This window comes from Corvus cornix, chromosome 5 (genome assembly GCF_000738735.6).
Source record: "Corvus cornix cornix isolate S_Up_H32 chromosome 5, ASM73873v5, whole genome shotgun sequence".
Taxonomy (NCBI): domain Eukaryota; kingdom Metazoa; phylum Chordata; class Aves; order Passeriformes; family Corvidae; genus Corvus; species Corvus cornix.
The window spans coordinates 14,166,335-14,181,054 of record NC_046335.1 but is presented as its reverse complement, the minus strand read 5'-3'; the positions used below and the strand labels follow the sequence as shown (position 1 = coordinate 14,181,054).

Sequence of the window (14,720 nt, the reverse complement as noted above, 5' to 3'; positions counted from 1 at the left end):
TTGTTCATCCTCCACATATGTTCCAGAAAATACTGGTAAACGATAACATTTTCTGTGGTACTGATAAATACTGCTTTCACATACACAGCCTCAATACATCTGATACATTTCTCAGGAGAGCAGAAACAATTTCAGTAGTTACATATACTGAATTCTCTTTCCTCCTTCCTACCTGTTTGCTGTTAATAAACAGAAAGCTACCAATTTCCTTTGCATGCTGTCATGCTAGAAATTAATGGAGTAAATGCACATGCTGTTTTACTTTTCCAGAGACTGGCTTATACAACAGATTTTTACTCTGTAAGACAGATTTTGCTGTATTCGTGCTTTTTTCATCTCCCCCTGAGGAGTATTAACTCAAAGCAATCACAAGACACCCAACCTTGCCTGCTGCTTCTTGAACTGCTGTATCCTCTTCTTTGCTTCTTGCTACTCTATTTGAAGCTTTTTTTATTCTTCTTTTCTTGATGAGGAAACAGCAGCAACCAAAAAATGCAACGGGTGTCTCCTTTCCTAAAATAATAACTCTTTGATGTGAGAAAACAAACACGTAGAATGTTTCTGTTCACACAGGATTTGCTTTTAACAACTGTGCTCTTTCTACTCAAATGAAGATAGGTAGAGTGCTCTGTGAAGTACAGTGTTGGAAAAGGAAGACGTGTACACGCTTGGAAAATGCTGAGCTGCTTGTGAAGCTATAGACACTGCATGTTTATGACTTGGTTTTCTAAGCAATCTCCAGAACGGATTACAGTGATATTTTAACAAGGCTGCTGGCATCCATCACCAGCTTTCACTTACTGAGAAATCTAAAAGATGGAAGAATGTAATTATTTCCACATAAGCTAAGTGCTAGTGGCTGATTGTTACAAGAACTTTGATGGTTTAAACTTTTTCATCTTCTGAAGGCAAACAGGTAAGTCCCACAGGCTTCTCTTCCAGTGCTCATTTTGGTGGGGGAGCAGGGGGTTGCAGGGGACCGGTGTCGAAGGGAAACATGTTCGATATGAAGGCAAACTGTTTGTCTCTAGATTTTAAATATGCAGTATTGCACATTGTCGTTTTCTGTCTGTCAGGTTACAAATCCATTACCTATACAATAGCTATTCTTTCCATAGGCAAGATATGAATCTCACTCCAAATTAAACCCTAACTTTTACACACTTAATACTGTTGGAAGAGAATGTGTATTTCAATCATCTGTGCATACTGAAATGTCCATTTCTAAATCTCTTTCAGTCATCCTATAAATACTTCTAGATTGATTGCTCTGGTAAAAACAATGTTATTTCATATGAAAAATGAAATAATATGTATAGGATTGTGCTTTCTAAAGATGAGTTTTGTTGAACAGTTTTTCCCTGAAAAGAGGATTTCCTGAACTGAGATCTTTGGGCAGCTTACTTTTCAGATGAGGTCTGCATTGTTGTAGAAATACTGTGGTAAACAAGGGGTTTCCTAGCCTGCAAATGGGAATCTAAAAGCATCAAAAATAGATATTTCTTTCCCTTTCACCCTTGAAAGAACACTTATTCTCTTTGAGTAATGGCACTGCTGTGCCTCTAGAGGTGAGGCTTTTCATTTGAAGACTTTTAACATAAAAGCCCTTATTACCATTTAGAAAAAAAAAGAAAAACCTTTGACCATAAATAGGTTTTGTCTTAATTAAGTTTTTTTGTGTCCTCTGAGAACATTTTCTACCTTATATATTATTAGTATTGAAGGGCAAAAATTTTACACGATTCTCTAAGATTTTTGTTTACAAGAATGACTGTCAGAGAAGGAAGTATTTTGAGTTAAAAATAAATATTAATACTTCTTGTTTGCTTGTTGTAAAATATGGTTGTTTACAGAAAGAATTAACTTAAGCTCCATTTCCAATCTGGCTGTGATAATTGAAACAAATCCTGCTGGCAGACACAATTATAAATAAACTTCTAAGAATAATTAGAAGTGTAATTAACAGAAGACTGAGTTATTATCACTTTCTCCTCCGTATCATAATTCTGCATAAAAACATGAGAAATGGCTCTCATTAAAATCTCACAGCAGGGAAATCCACAGAAGGGAGTGAGACATTAAAACAAAGCATTCAAGATGTGCAAATACTGTGATTAATTAATTAAACAGACACCAGCTCCAAGGAAAAGCCTGAAAGCAATTGGGATATTTAAGAAATAGATATATCATAAAGAGTTAACATGTTCAGGCTGGTTTTGATTTGTCTTGTTTTGCTGGTTTTTCTTTTTAAGAGGCGATAGCTCAGAGTGCCTTGTGGATCTATATTTCTGTATTTTGCTGGTATCATTTAGCTCTGTGGAATCCTTCTGAATACCAGGACCTTATTAATCAGTAAAGTTTTCAAAATACCAATCAATGGAGTGACTATTTTGGAAGGACTTAAAAGAGCCTGGCAGAGGATTGCTGATGGAGATTTTTCCCCCACTAGCTAAGGGGCATTCTCTGTTACTTGAGAGACTTTCTGAGCTGTTCCCAGTGACTTTCACCAGAAAGATGCTTACAAAGACACCTCTACTAGTGGCAAAAAGAAAACCAAACTGGCTTCTGCATCTTTTGTGAAACAAAGAATGAACAGGCATTTGAGAGGTTTTACCAGTCAGAAAACTGGTATTCTGGAGATCAGCTGTATTCAGAATAGAAATGCCAGCAGTTACTTAAATCTGGCTTCTGTCAAATTCCTCAAGGTGCATTTATTCAAATACTATGCACTATCATGACAACACCGATACTGTATATTTTGGAGAGTTGAATATAATTTAGGACTATTTCTGCTGCTATGCAATATTAATTCCAGCACCATCCTGTGTAGTAATTAAGAGGTTTAGGTGTGAATCTTATAAATATTCAGGTTATGTTACTTTTCTTAATGCTTGGAAGTTAACCCAGGAAAGGAAATCTCCACCTCTTTTACTAAAGGGGAAAAAAAGAATAAACCCAAATAAACAATAAAAGAGAGAAGAAAGGGGAAAAAAGAAGGAAAAAAAAAAGAGGGGAGAGAGAAATTTTTGTTCTAGGGTATTAAATAGTAGTGTCATGTAATACACACCCAAGAGCTTAACAGAACTGTAGTAGGACTAATTTAGCCCATGTCTGTCTAATCCCTCATTAGCATACTCTTATTTTTTTGCCCAGTGGGTATACTGCCTGTTGAGAAATAATGTGAATATTTATTCAGCAGTAATAACTATTGCTGCTTGGGAGCTTTTTTTGCCACGTGTGAACACACTTATCTAGACAAGAATTTCAGGCATATGATCACCCGTGGGATTCAGTGAATTCATGCATTGCATGTCCTATCCTACTACATGGCTGTACAACAAGATTACTGTTTTTCTAATGAGATTCCACTTTGCACACGGGCACTGCAAACACATCATTGCCTCTTAGAAAATAGTACTTGTCTTCTGGAGTGGCAATGTAAGCACAGAACTAGTCCATTTCAGCAGCATTAGAGGGGCAAGTCTGCCTCTATTTGGTGCAACAGGCTAAGCAGTTTCTGTCTGAGACTGGAGGAATCTCCTAAGAACACAGCTCAGTCATCTTCCCACAAATATAAGGAAGTATTTTTCTACCTATTGCAGAGGACTAGGATAAAACTCTCTATTTTGATATCTAACTTGTGTTTCCAATATCAATGACTTCCCCCCAAAAATACAACTGCCACTGTATATTGCATATACAGAATGTAAGTCTAGGACAAGATATCAATTTTTAAATGGGTTGAAATTCATTTGTATTTCTTTTGCATCCTAAGAAGTTTATTTCAAAACAGGTTTTCTTTTTCTAAAGAAAAAAAGATGCTTAGTGTATATATTTTCTGCAGTGGAAGTGGCTGTGCTACTAGCCAGGTAGTCATATTTTTGTGCATACATTTTTGATACAGCTGTATTGAAATGCTATTTTTAGTGCTAGCGTGATGTAAGGCAGCAGTGTTATATTGCTGGTACATAACAAATGTAAACTGAAGCTAACTCTTCAATGAACAAAAAATTAGTACTGCAATCAATTGTACTGGCTACACCGATGTAAATTAAGGGTAACTTCATTGAAATCAGTGAATGTAAGAGGTTTCCTTTTCCATAAATGAAATACAAGTCAGATCCACTAATATTTGTTTCAGACCAACTTGTGGAAGTATGAACAAACCCAACAATTATCACACACAAGCTGTAACCTTTAATTATTCTTTAGTCAGCTGGCAGTTAAGTTGTAATAAAGCAGCATTTATTTAGAAAGAAAGAGAATAACAAATCTTAAATGTTTTTCATTTTACTGACTTTACTTACCATTTACTTACCATGTGCTATTTTCTTAGTGTTGCAAGCTTTTGACAACTATGGTATCCTCGTATGATTTGCGTTGATGGAATCCAGGAAAAAAAAAGAGACCAGTTGCCATATAGGATATAGAAAATAATTATTACAATAACATTATATTTAAAATATGTTAAAGATAGAGGTTAAGGATGCTAAATATTCTGCAGATAGATGAAACTATGCGTATATCCTCTGTCATGCTTTGGATATTTTTTTGAATGAAGGTCTATTTCTTATGGTAAGATTTTTCAATTAATTGCTGATGATCTGGAAATGCACTCACTGAGATTCAGACTCTCCTGCGTGTATTATGGCATTTAAACTAAAAAGGCAAGAAATCAATTCAGTTGTTTGTGCTGTAATTGACTGAATAGCAAATGCGACACAGGATATTGAAAGGTCAAAATGAGGAACATACTCAGAACACTTACTTGCAAATAATTTTCACAAGTTTTTAATCAAAATTTGGTTAATAATTGAATTACAACTTTTATTTCATATGTTAAAGAATTTTCATTATGCAGACACACCTTTGTATTTCTAATTAAATTACCGTACCCTTTACATACAATACCGCATTTAAAAACCTAATTCACTTCTTGAATCACAGGTACTGGAGAAGGTTCAGCTTGCAAGGAAAAAAGTGATGGTCTTTATATTATTAAGCTGTGATTGATGATGAAGGCTAATGTTTTGGGAAGCAAGGTGTTTCATCTGCTTTCAGTGTGTGGGCCATGCTGTGGCAGGCAGCTGGGGCAGCTGGGGAGGAGGTTTCCCGTGTCACTTGATGGCCTCTGCACTGTGCTGCGGGAAGGCACCTGCTGCTGACAGGCACTGCAGAAGCTGTCTGAGCACACAAGGAGCAAGGCTGGTCCACCTCTGCTTCCAGCTCTCTGGTCTCCCTGTTCCTGACTTGCAGGGAGATTCCCAAGAGATTTTTCTGCTTCAAATTCTTAAATGTCTGACAGACTGTGCCCCCATCTTCCAAGATGCCAAGGGCCTTTGCTTTGCTTCAGGTTAGAGGAGAGCAATTGCCCAGCACAGTAAGGAGCCCATCCACCCTGGCTGCCCTCTGTCCCTGCAGCACAGGCATTCACTCATCCAGAGAAAGGCCCTGTTTCCCTGGCCTCGGCCACCACTTCGTGCTTGCTGCAGCACCCACTTGCTTTCTTCAAATGCCATTTTTCCACTTGGCCCTTACCTACACTCTGGACTAGAACATATTGACAGAAGTGTCTTTTTTCTTCCTGTTTGTCTCCCTGGGGACTTTCTCACACTGTCAGGTGCTGGCAATACAGTCTAAGATCAGAAATGGGCTTTTGCCCAACCTGGTGCCATGGCTTGTTTCATGTCCCCATTATTTTGGTACCCAAGGTCCTGTAGTAGGGGGCACCATGGAAGGTGCTGCCAGGTTTTGATGGGACATCAGCAATACCATTCCCTCAGGGAATGAGGGCTGACTGGGTCCTAGCTTGCTCTGGTCCTTCAGCTCACAGGACATCCATTTTCTCAAAGAGGATAATGCTACTATTGAAAGGATATAAAAGTGGAAAGAGAAAAGATACATAGAAAATGGAATAGGAATAGAACATATGCATTAGCCAGCCTTTTCAATGAGTAATAAAAGGCATTTATATGAGATTAAATTCAAGTCTTGTGTAAGTGAAAGAGAGATACTGTACTTGCTTTCTGTAAGAAACTGAATTTTATCTAAGCAGCTTTGTATTTGCTAAAAAAAAAGGTAAAAAGTTGCCCAAATGTCGACATCTCCAAACCTACCTCACTAATTTTTTTAATAATCTGATAGCTCCTTCTTACACACTAGTTTGCTTTCATTTTGAAATCACCTGTTGTTGACTTGCTTTCGTTCTATGGTTGTTTTGTTTTATTGTTTTGCCCTTCACCTGCCCTTCCCTGAAACTTCTAATGATACTTTCTCCAATACAGAGAACTTCAACACTGTTTGGTATTCTGCCTTGTAAAAATAAAGTACAAAAAAAAGCACATTAAAATATTAATACTTTGTTGTCTCACTTTTTAAAGATTGTACTGTTGGGGATAACAATAGGCATCAGCATGAATGTAAAGGAGTAATAGTGGAAAGATAAAATGACTACAAGTTATCATGCTGAAAGAAATCTTTCTTTACTATGTGTTTGGTGAAATACATTCATATCAACTTAATCATTTCTTTGCAAGAATTTGTGAAATCTCTCCACCTCTCTTTGTTCCCTTGGTCTAAATGGTCCCATATTTCTCTGGGTGTTGTACTTGGGGGATTAGGAATTCCCAGTATATGCTCATATCAATAAACATGTTGGATGAACTGAATATGTTCTGTAATCTGCTTCATACAGCAGGTCTGCTAACAGGATCTAATGATACTTCCTGAGCTTTGAATATATGTGAAGCATCTGGCTTTGCTAAGAAAATGAGGCTAAACTGTAGATCTTTCTTTATAAAGCATGAAAGCAGAGTGTGGTGCAGCTAAGCTACTGTCAGAAATGTTACTCTCTTCCTTAAGATAACTGTTCTCCTTTTCACAAACACCTGGTGTTTGCCACTTAGCTAGGTCTTACTAGATAGAGGTTGGATTTTTTCAAGGGGAGAATTAGATAATTATGCTGTGTGACTGCAAGCTAAGGCAGTTCTCATGGCCTTGCCCTTTAACTTATCCTATCACTATAACAGAATAAGGAGCTGATCTAGCTCAGATCTTTGACAGTAATCATGCATGAGCAGTTTGGCCAAGATCTAGTGTTGCACTTACTGCCAGGTCACAGGGAGAGAAATCTTGAGGTCTTTTCATTTCTTAAATCTTACCTGTGGAACCTGTTCAGCTTAGTCAGTGCTGAACAAATGCCATGATCTGACTAAGGATTTATACACTACAAGAGAAATGTCCTGTTTCAGACACCGTGGTGTTTTGGGGTGTTCTTTCAGACGCTAGAGCCACAGAAGTCAGTGAAAGCCCTCCACAAATTGCAGGGGTCAGGCCCTGTTCAGGGTCCATCCCCTTGGCATCAATCCTCTGCGTTGATCCTACTGGGCCATCAGTTGAGGTACTGTAGGAGAAACCCATTTGAGCCAGCTCCAGTTACTCAGTTACCCCATCTCTTTTGTGGACCAAAACTAAATGGCCTCTTTGCTGCTTCACTCTTCCATGGAACTTAAATGTATCAGTTAAAGCAATTATAAGGTTTTGTCAGAGAGATCCATTTTTCAGTCTCAAAAAAAAGTGTCAAAGATACCTAGGAAATTCCTCTGCATGGTGGTTCTGGTTTAGAATGCACCCTTTCAGCCAGAAAAGTGTCTGCTCTGTCTGAAGTTCAACATGATAAAGAGCTCAGGAATGAGCAATAGTTACTGTTATGGCAGGGACTGAGCTTAAGTGGCCACATGTTCAACTAGAAACTCACAAATGACATGAAACTGTGTCAGGTGAGGTTTAGATTGAATATTTGGAAGGAGTCCTTAACCCAGAGGGTGGTTGGGCACTGGAACAGGCTTCCCAGAAAAGTGGTCACAGCCTGACAGAATTCAAGAAACATTTGAACAAGGTTCTCCGGCACATGGTGGGATTCTTGGGCATGTCCTGTGCATGGCCAGGAGCTGGAGTTGCATGATCCCTGTGGGTCCCTTCCTATTCAGGATATTCTATATTTCTGTGATAACTGTGTGACTTGTCATTTTAACATCTTGAAGATGATATTTGCTTTCCAGAAGGCGGCTGCACCACCCTGATTCACCTACCTGTCGACATAGCGGGTTGGGTTTCCCGTGGCTACCAGCCCCACTGGCCCAGGCACCCCAAGCAGGGTGGCAGAGGGGTGTTGCTGTCAGTGTGAAGTGGGGCTGCTCTCCCAAGTCCTGCCAGTGCAGTGCAGGCTGGAGGAGCATCCCACCCCTTCTCCCTGCTGCACTACTGGGGGCTTCTTCCTTTTTTTTGCAAAGCTTCTCTGCAGGGCAGCTAAGGACATCCGGGTAGGGTGACTGATCCCGGGAGGAGGAGAGAGGCAGGGAGACCATCCCCTCTCTCTGCTGCTGCTGCTGAAGCTGCGCTGGAACCGGAGCCTTCGATGTGGCTCCCCAGAGTTAGTTGCTCAGCAACCAGAATCAATTAATATGCTTTGCAGAAAGTGCAGGGGAAGCCCGAGCTGCTGTCAGCAAGCAGGCAGGAGGCTGAGGGTGACTCAGGATCCCACTCCTGCCTGACACCCATTTGGTCCCACCCCATCTTCTCCAAACACCCCGTTAGCCACCGTTCATTCCCCCTTTCTCCTTCCCTATGGTACTTAATGCGTGTGTCCCCAAATTCTTCAGGCAAAGTACCTCGTTGCTCAAGAAGCCTCCTGCTTCAAGGGTTTTGCTTTTAGATCTGATTTGTATTTTTGGGTTATTTGTCAGACCTTCTCCAACATTTTTCTGGAAATTCTAATATTCTTGTTCTTTGGGAAAGGAAAGGGAGAGCTGGTGTTTTTGTCACATGGTTTTAAAGATGCCTTAGGATGAAAAGGGTTGCTTGGTAGTACACAGTTGAGCAGCAGTAATGAAAATGCATCATGTGTAAATTGGGAAAGTTTTTGCCTCTTCCTATGTTACAAATGATCAGCACTGCATATATGAGACCAAAGAGGTAGTACTGATTGTTGTGAAACACCTAGATAATAGAGTAAATGAGGGGGTGTTGTGGGATTTTTATATCTTCTCCTTTTCAGTATAGTAATTTCAGGGCTTTGGTAAGGTATTATTTTCTTTTTTTCTTTCTTTCTTTGATTTTCTTTGGAGTCCCTCTGATGACACCGTGAATCTGGGAATGAAGAACTTCTTAGAGCTGATTGGAAATGGCATTGCGGAGCTGAAACTTAACTGGAGGAAATATATCTCCTGAAGAAGAAAATATAATGCACTGTAAGGATCTGTCTTCTGGTGAAAAATTCAAGCCTAGAGAAAACTTGTCCGCTTTGTTAGGAAGAATGGGTTGGACAATTTTCTTCAATTCCAAAGGATATCTGAATGCCATGCTGAGCTTAATCTCTGCAGCATGCTCTGTGCTTCTCATCTCTTCCTGATGCACTGCATGGTAAGGCCTTTTTCCTTCCTTTTAATAATAACCATCTTTCTGATATGGTGAGAGGTATAAAATAATATCAATAGTGAAATGAATATTGAAAAAATGTAGAAAGGTAACAAAGAATGTTTGTTTGCATGGTTGTTTTCAGGAGCAAGTGTCCTGATTACTGCAGCAGCTTTGTAAGATAATTTCTGCCTTTCTCCCTCGCTTTGTGACTCCGTGTGTGTGTGTGTGTGTGTGTGTGTTGTGCACACCTGTGCTGTCTTTTGCATTTGGACTGGAACATCTGCAGCTGGAACATCTGCAGAAATATGTATTGTACATATTTCCATGCTAAAGAGGATGTTTAGGAACTCGCTTTGACATTTCTCTCTCTTTTTCCCTCCCTCCCTCCATTCCCCTCCTCCTGCCTCCTCTTTCTCTTGCTCTGTCTGTTTCTCTGGGGTCATAGTTCTATACCTTCCCTGCACCTCAGTTGTGCACTGACCACTAGAAGGCAAAAATGGGAGGTAAAAGAAATCCTATGTCAATGCAAGAATGGTCCTGAATTATATTATTTTAGTAAATGAAAGCTGCAGAAAGGTTTTGAATGTCTGCAATACTGGCAGGTACAAAAGATCTATTTTATTTTGTTTCCATGGGAAACACCTATCAAGTGCAGACTTGGATGCTGTGTTTTAGAAACAGTGGGAGACAGATTCTCTTACACATCAGAAAGCCGAAAATGACCACAGTGAATTATTATCCAGGTCATAAAATAAACAAATCCAGTATGGGATGTTCTTATATGAAGTAATTTTTGCTATGTATTAGAGGAGTATTGAGAATTATTAGAAATATCTTCAGTGGGCATTGCAAGATACTTTTTGTTAACAGCTGTAATGTGGTTTCATCTTCCTGGGTGAAAGGTGCTAGGGGAGTGCAAGGAGATGTTATTAACTACCTGAATTACAAATGCATGGGTCATTGTCAAGAAATTGTCAAGCAGATCAGGAATTGTACAATGAATGTACTGAGTTGGAAGAACAGGTTTCTTTTCCAGGAAGGCTGGATTATTTGGGTCTCTGCTTCAGAAATTAGGGTAGAACTAAAAGGTTTTTGGCAATGTGAAACATATGTATTTTCTTACACATCCTGGTGGATCACTGAGTTTGGAAGAGGAAAAGTTGAGTGGTTCTTGAGTAAACTGTGGTAAGGACCTCCCTCCACTCTGAGGGGAACCCCTTGGAAATCTGACTGCTTTTGATGGAGCTGGAAAAAGATCAGGAGCAGGTTTGTGTGGCAGCTCTCATGGGCTGTGCAGCCGGGTATGGAGATGACAGGCTCCTGGCAGCAGGTTTTCAGGGTGGGAAGGATGAATAAAGTCAAAGCACAAAAGCCAGGCCACAGCAGGACTCATGAACAAGAATCAGAGCTTAAATACTATTCAAAAGATGTAATTTTGTGGTAGTTCCCAATAAATTTCCTTCTTGTATGATGAAGGATTCCATAAGGCTGTTTTTAAAGAGAAAATAGTAATGCAACTTCTTCAAATCACTGCAGCAGGTGGAAGCACAGATGAAAAAACACATTGTAGTGTGAAAATATTTCAGTAGGGTACAGAGGAATCAGCGTTGATTTTAGGAATAAAGGTTCAAAACACACATATCTGAGCATTGAAGCAGAATTTTTGTGTATTTTACTATGGAAAATGTGTGACTAGTGTAAGAACCAATAAGCAAAACTGAGGAAGGACAACACAACCCATGAATGTCATCTTCACTGCCAGAAAGAACCTCTTACTTGTGGAAGCCATCCCCTCAACTCTCTATGTGAACAAGGACTGCATCCTGAATTCAAGTTGCCCATTGCAAACCTCACATCAGCAGCTCTATGTCAATCAGTGGGACAACTTGCATGAATGTTATTGTTTAACCCCAGTTAACCCCAGTTTAACCCCAGTGTTTACACTGCAGGGCTGATTGCTCACCCTCCCCTGGTGGGATGGGAGAGAGAACCAGAGAAGTAAAAGTGGGAAAACTCATGGGTGAGACAAAGACTGTTTAATGGGTAATGCAAAAGCCACATGCACTCAAGCAAAGCAAAGCAAGGAATTCATTCACCACTTGCCATGGGCAGGCAGGTGTTCACCCATCTCTGGGGAAGCCAGGCTCCATTCTGTGTAATGGTTACTTGGGAAGAAAATGCCATAATTCTGAATAGTCCTTCTCCCCTCTTCCTTTGTCTTTCCCCTGTTTTATATGCTGTTTTACATGTTTTATATGACACCATATAGTACAGAATATCCCATATAGTACAGAATGACCCCTTCTGTTGGGGTCAGCTGTCCCAATTGTGACCCCCCCCAATTCCTTGTGCACCCCCAGCCCACTCTCTGGTGGGGTGGGATGAGAGGCACCAAATGCCTTTGCACTGTGGAAGCTCTGCTCAGCAAGAGCTAAAACATCTCTGTATTGTAAATACTGTTTCTAGCACCAAACATAGCCTCAAACTAATTACTAGAAAGAAAATGAACTCTATCCCAGCTAAACCCAGCACATTCTCTATCCCTTATTCTATACCAATTGCATCATACTCAGGTCCCACACTATCCAATACATCCTCATTAATCAACCCCCCTTCCCATATTTACACATAACATGCAGATAACATTCCCTTAGTCTATGGACCACCCTTGTAAAATGTCTAGAAATGTTCACAAAATGTCCATTGTGTTCATTTATTCCATGACTTTGGGCTCCACCTCTTACAGTGGTCACTCAGAACGGGAGAGGTCAAAACTAGCACAGTGAGTAAGAACTACTCATGTGAATAAATTCTGAAAGATTTTATAAGATCAGGCTCTTTGATTGTCATGGCAACAAATTTATTAGGCTTCATGCATAACTTGGATTTCCCTTCTAAAGAAAATATTTTTTCTTTTTACCTATGCGAATCTTTTACTTTGTAATTAGAGAAAGAAAAATAGGTTAATTGCATTCTTAAAGATCACGGACCTGTACAGATACATTGTTAGTGAAAAATTATCAGAGTATGCAAAAATTTACCTTTATTAGTGGCCTCCGAATTGAACAAGTGTATTCTTATTGGAATTATTCATTGCCTTATTATTTTTCTGACAGTATTAACATTGCTACTAGGTATTTTCAATTTTTCCAGGAACCCATCCTTGATTCATTTGAAACATCACTGATCTTACAAAATACTCACTATTATTAGGTTTAAGGATACTTACCCAGCATTTTACTGCATTAAATATGTTCATTTTTTAGTTAATACGTGATGTTGAGCTCTTTAGTTGATCCAGGAACATTTGTCTTTATGGTAGAAACAAAATATGAAATCATAATTTTAGTAAACTTCCTAAAGAATATAGATATATATTGAAATAGGAAAGATAAAATCATCTGGATTTTATTTCTCTGTGCAATTTTGCATGCTTATAAATGTCTGTATTATTAAGATATATATTACATAACAAGCAATATTTAATTAACTGTCATTTGTAAAGAACAGTTCCTTTTTGCATAGGATTTTTTTTCCATGAGGTTATGCATTGTGGTAGAAAGAAGAATATTTTAAAAAAAGCAAGCATAACACCTTAATGTGTATCCAGTACACTAATGCAGTAATAGGTTCATTTGTTTATTTTATCCCTACAATATACATAGTGAAAATAGTGGATTCTTTTCTAAAGAGTGTGTTATTTTGAGAGAGAAGGGTTTGCATCATACAGGGTGTTCATTGTCTTCAGCATACGTTTCTGTCAAAGATTTGCGGCGACTTAAGACTCTTTAGTGACATTTTAAATAATTTAAAAACTTGCACAACAGCTGCATTTGGCCTTCCCCATCAATTCTAAAGCAAGGAAAATTAGTAATTTCATTTTCTTTTAAGATTCTAGTCAATAAAGGTTTAATGCTGGGAACACCTGCATTTCATTTCAGTCCTTTGAATGGTTTCTTTAGATAAACAACGTGAATTAAAGCTTGAACCATCTGCATTGTCAGGGAAGTTATACTGAGCAGTGGAAATGTTTTCCACACCTACAGCAACTATTTCTAGTCAAGAAAAATGTGGCACATATGCAGTTCCTGTACTCAGAATGCCTTGAGCTCTCTTGATTCACGATCCAGCAAAAACCTGATTTTTGAGAGGCCTGCAAAAAATCCAAAACAAAGCTCAAACGAATCTTAAAGTTTTGGTTTTTAAGTGTAAATGTCCATAGAAAGAATATTTCTTGGTGAAGTAATTTCTATAGATCATATATGAATGATATAGATTCATAAACCAGGATAAAATATTGAAATGTTTTTAAAAAATGAAAAGTTCTAAAAATCAATATGTTTGAAAATACTTTAATTTTAATCAGACCTCCATTTGTTACAATAAATTCTACAGTTATCTGTTTATCTGTTTTTCTCAGTGAAATTTTACAACTTTTTTTTTTTTAACAGAGAAGTGTTTTGTTGTGATTTTTTTCACTAGGTCTTTTATAGCTGTCCCAATATTTGCTGGCTCTCACAAGTCAGTTCTTTAACCAGAAGCTTTCTGAAGGGTCATCTTTAGCACTACATATTGCATAGCCGCATGTTACTGAAACTCAGCCGCAGTTCTCACCAGGTCTATGGTAGAACAGAATCTCTGATGGTGATTCCCTCCTTTAATTCTTCTTGTGTCTTCAACAAAAAGCAGGCCTCTATTTTTCTGAGTTTTACAGATACCAGAAGTAGTACTTTTTACTACAAAAACCTTCAAGAGGCCTTCAAAAGGCATGCAGGCAAGGAGTAGAATTAATCGAGTATTAATATCCTTATTAAATAGATAAGGAACTGAGGAACAAAGAAACTGCCCAAAGCTATACTGGCAAGGGAAGAGTTCGGAATTGAACCCAAATGTCCTTATTCTCAGTTCATCACTGTCCCTGCAAGGTTGCTCTTCATTTTGTTCATTTTTTTGCTTAATGACTTGCATTTGGACTTTTAAGTTAATACTAGCTGAAGTATCAAATGTGAAAGGGAATTACTGATGCGTACTTCCTTTCCAATCTGACACAGTTGTCCTAAAAATTCTTTTTTCTCTCCTGAGCCATTCTGTTTGAATGTAACCATTAATTATGTAATTGCTTTTCTTCACAGGGGAAGTAGATCCTATATTAAACACAAAATAACTAAATAGAAACATCCTAAACATGCCATACAGGTTCTGGGGGACATACATATGTACCTGGTTATGCTGTCAGTGTTTAGGGACAGCTGTGGGGCTATGTAATGGTTTTGAAGGCTCTTGGTAAATTAATCAAATTTTAG

General features: G+C 38.6%; 1 long non-coding RNA gene across 6 annotated transcripts in view; it reads left to right on the top strand.

Moving 5' to 3' along the window:
- Window positions 1-14,720, top strand: part of LOC104686311 — a 167,200-nt gene that overhangs the window by 123,534 nt on the left and 28,946 nt on the right. For all 6 annotated transcript variants that reach the window (XR_005602020.1, XR_005602022.1, XR_005602019.1 and 3 more), the window contains one exon: window positions 9,126-9,420. This is a non-coding gene — a long non-coding RNA (uncharacterized LOC104686311). The remainder of the gene's footprint in view (window positions 1-9,125; window positions 9,421-14,720) is intronic.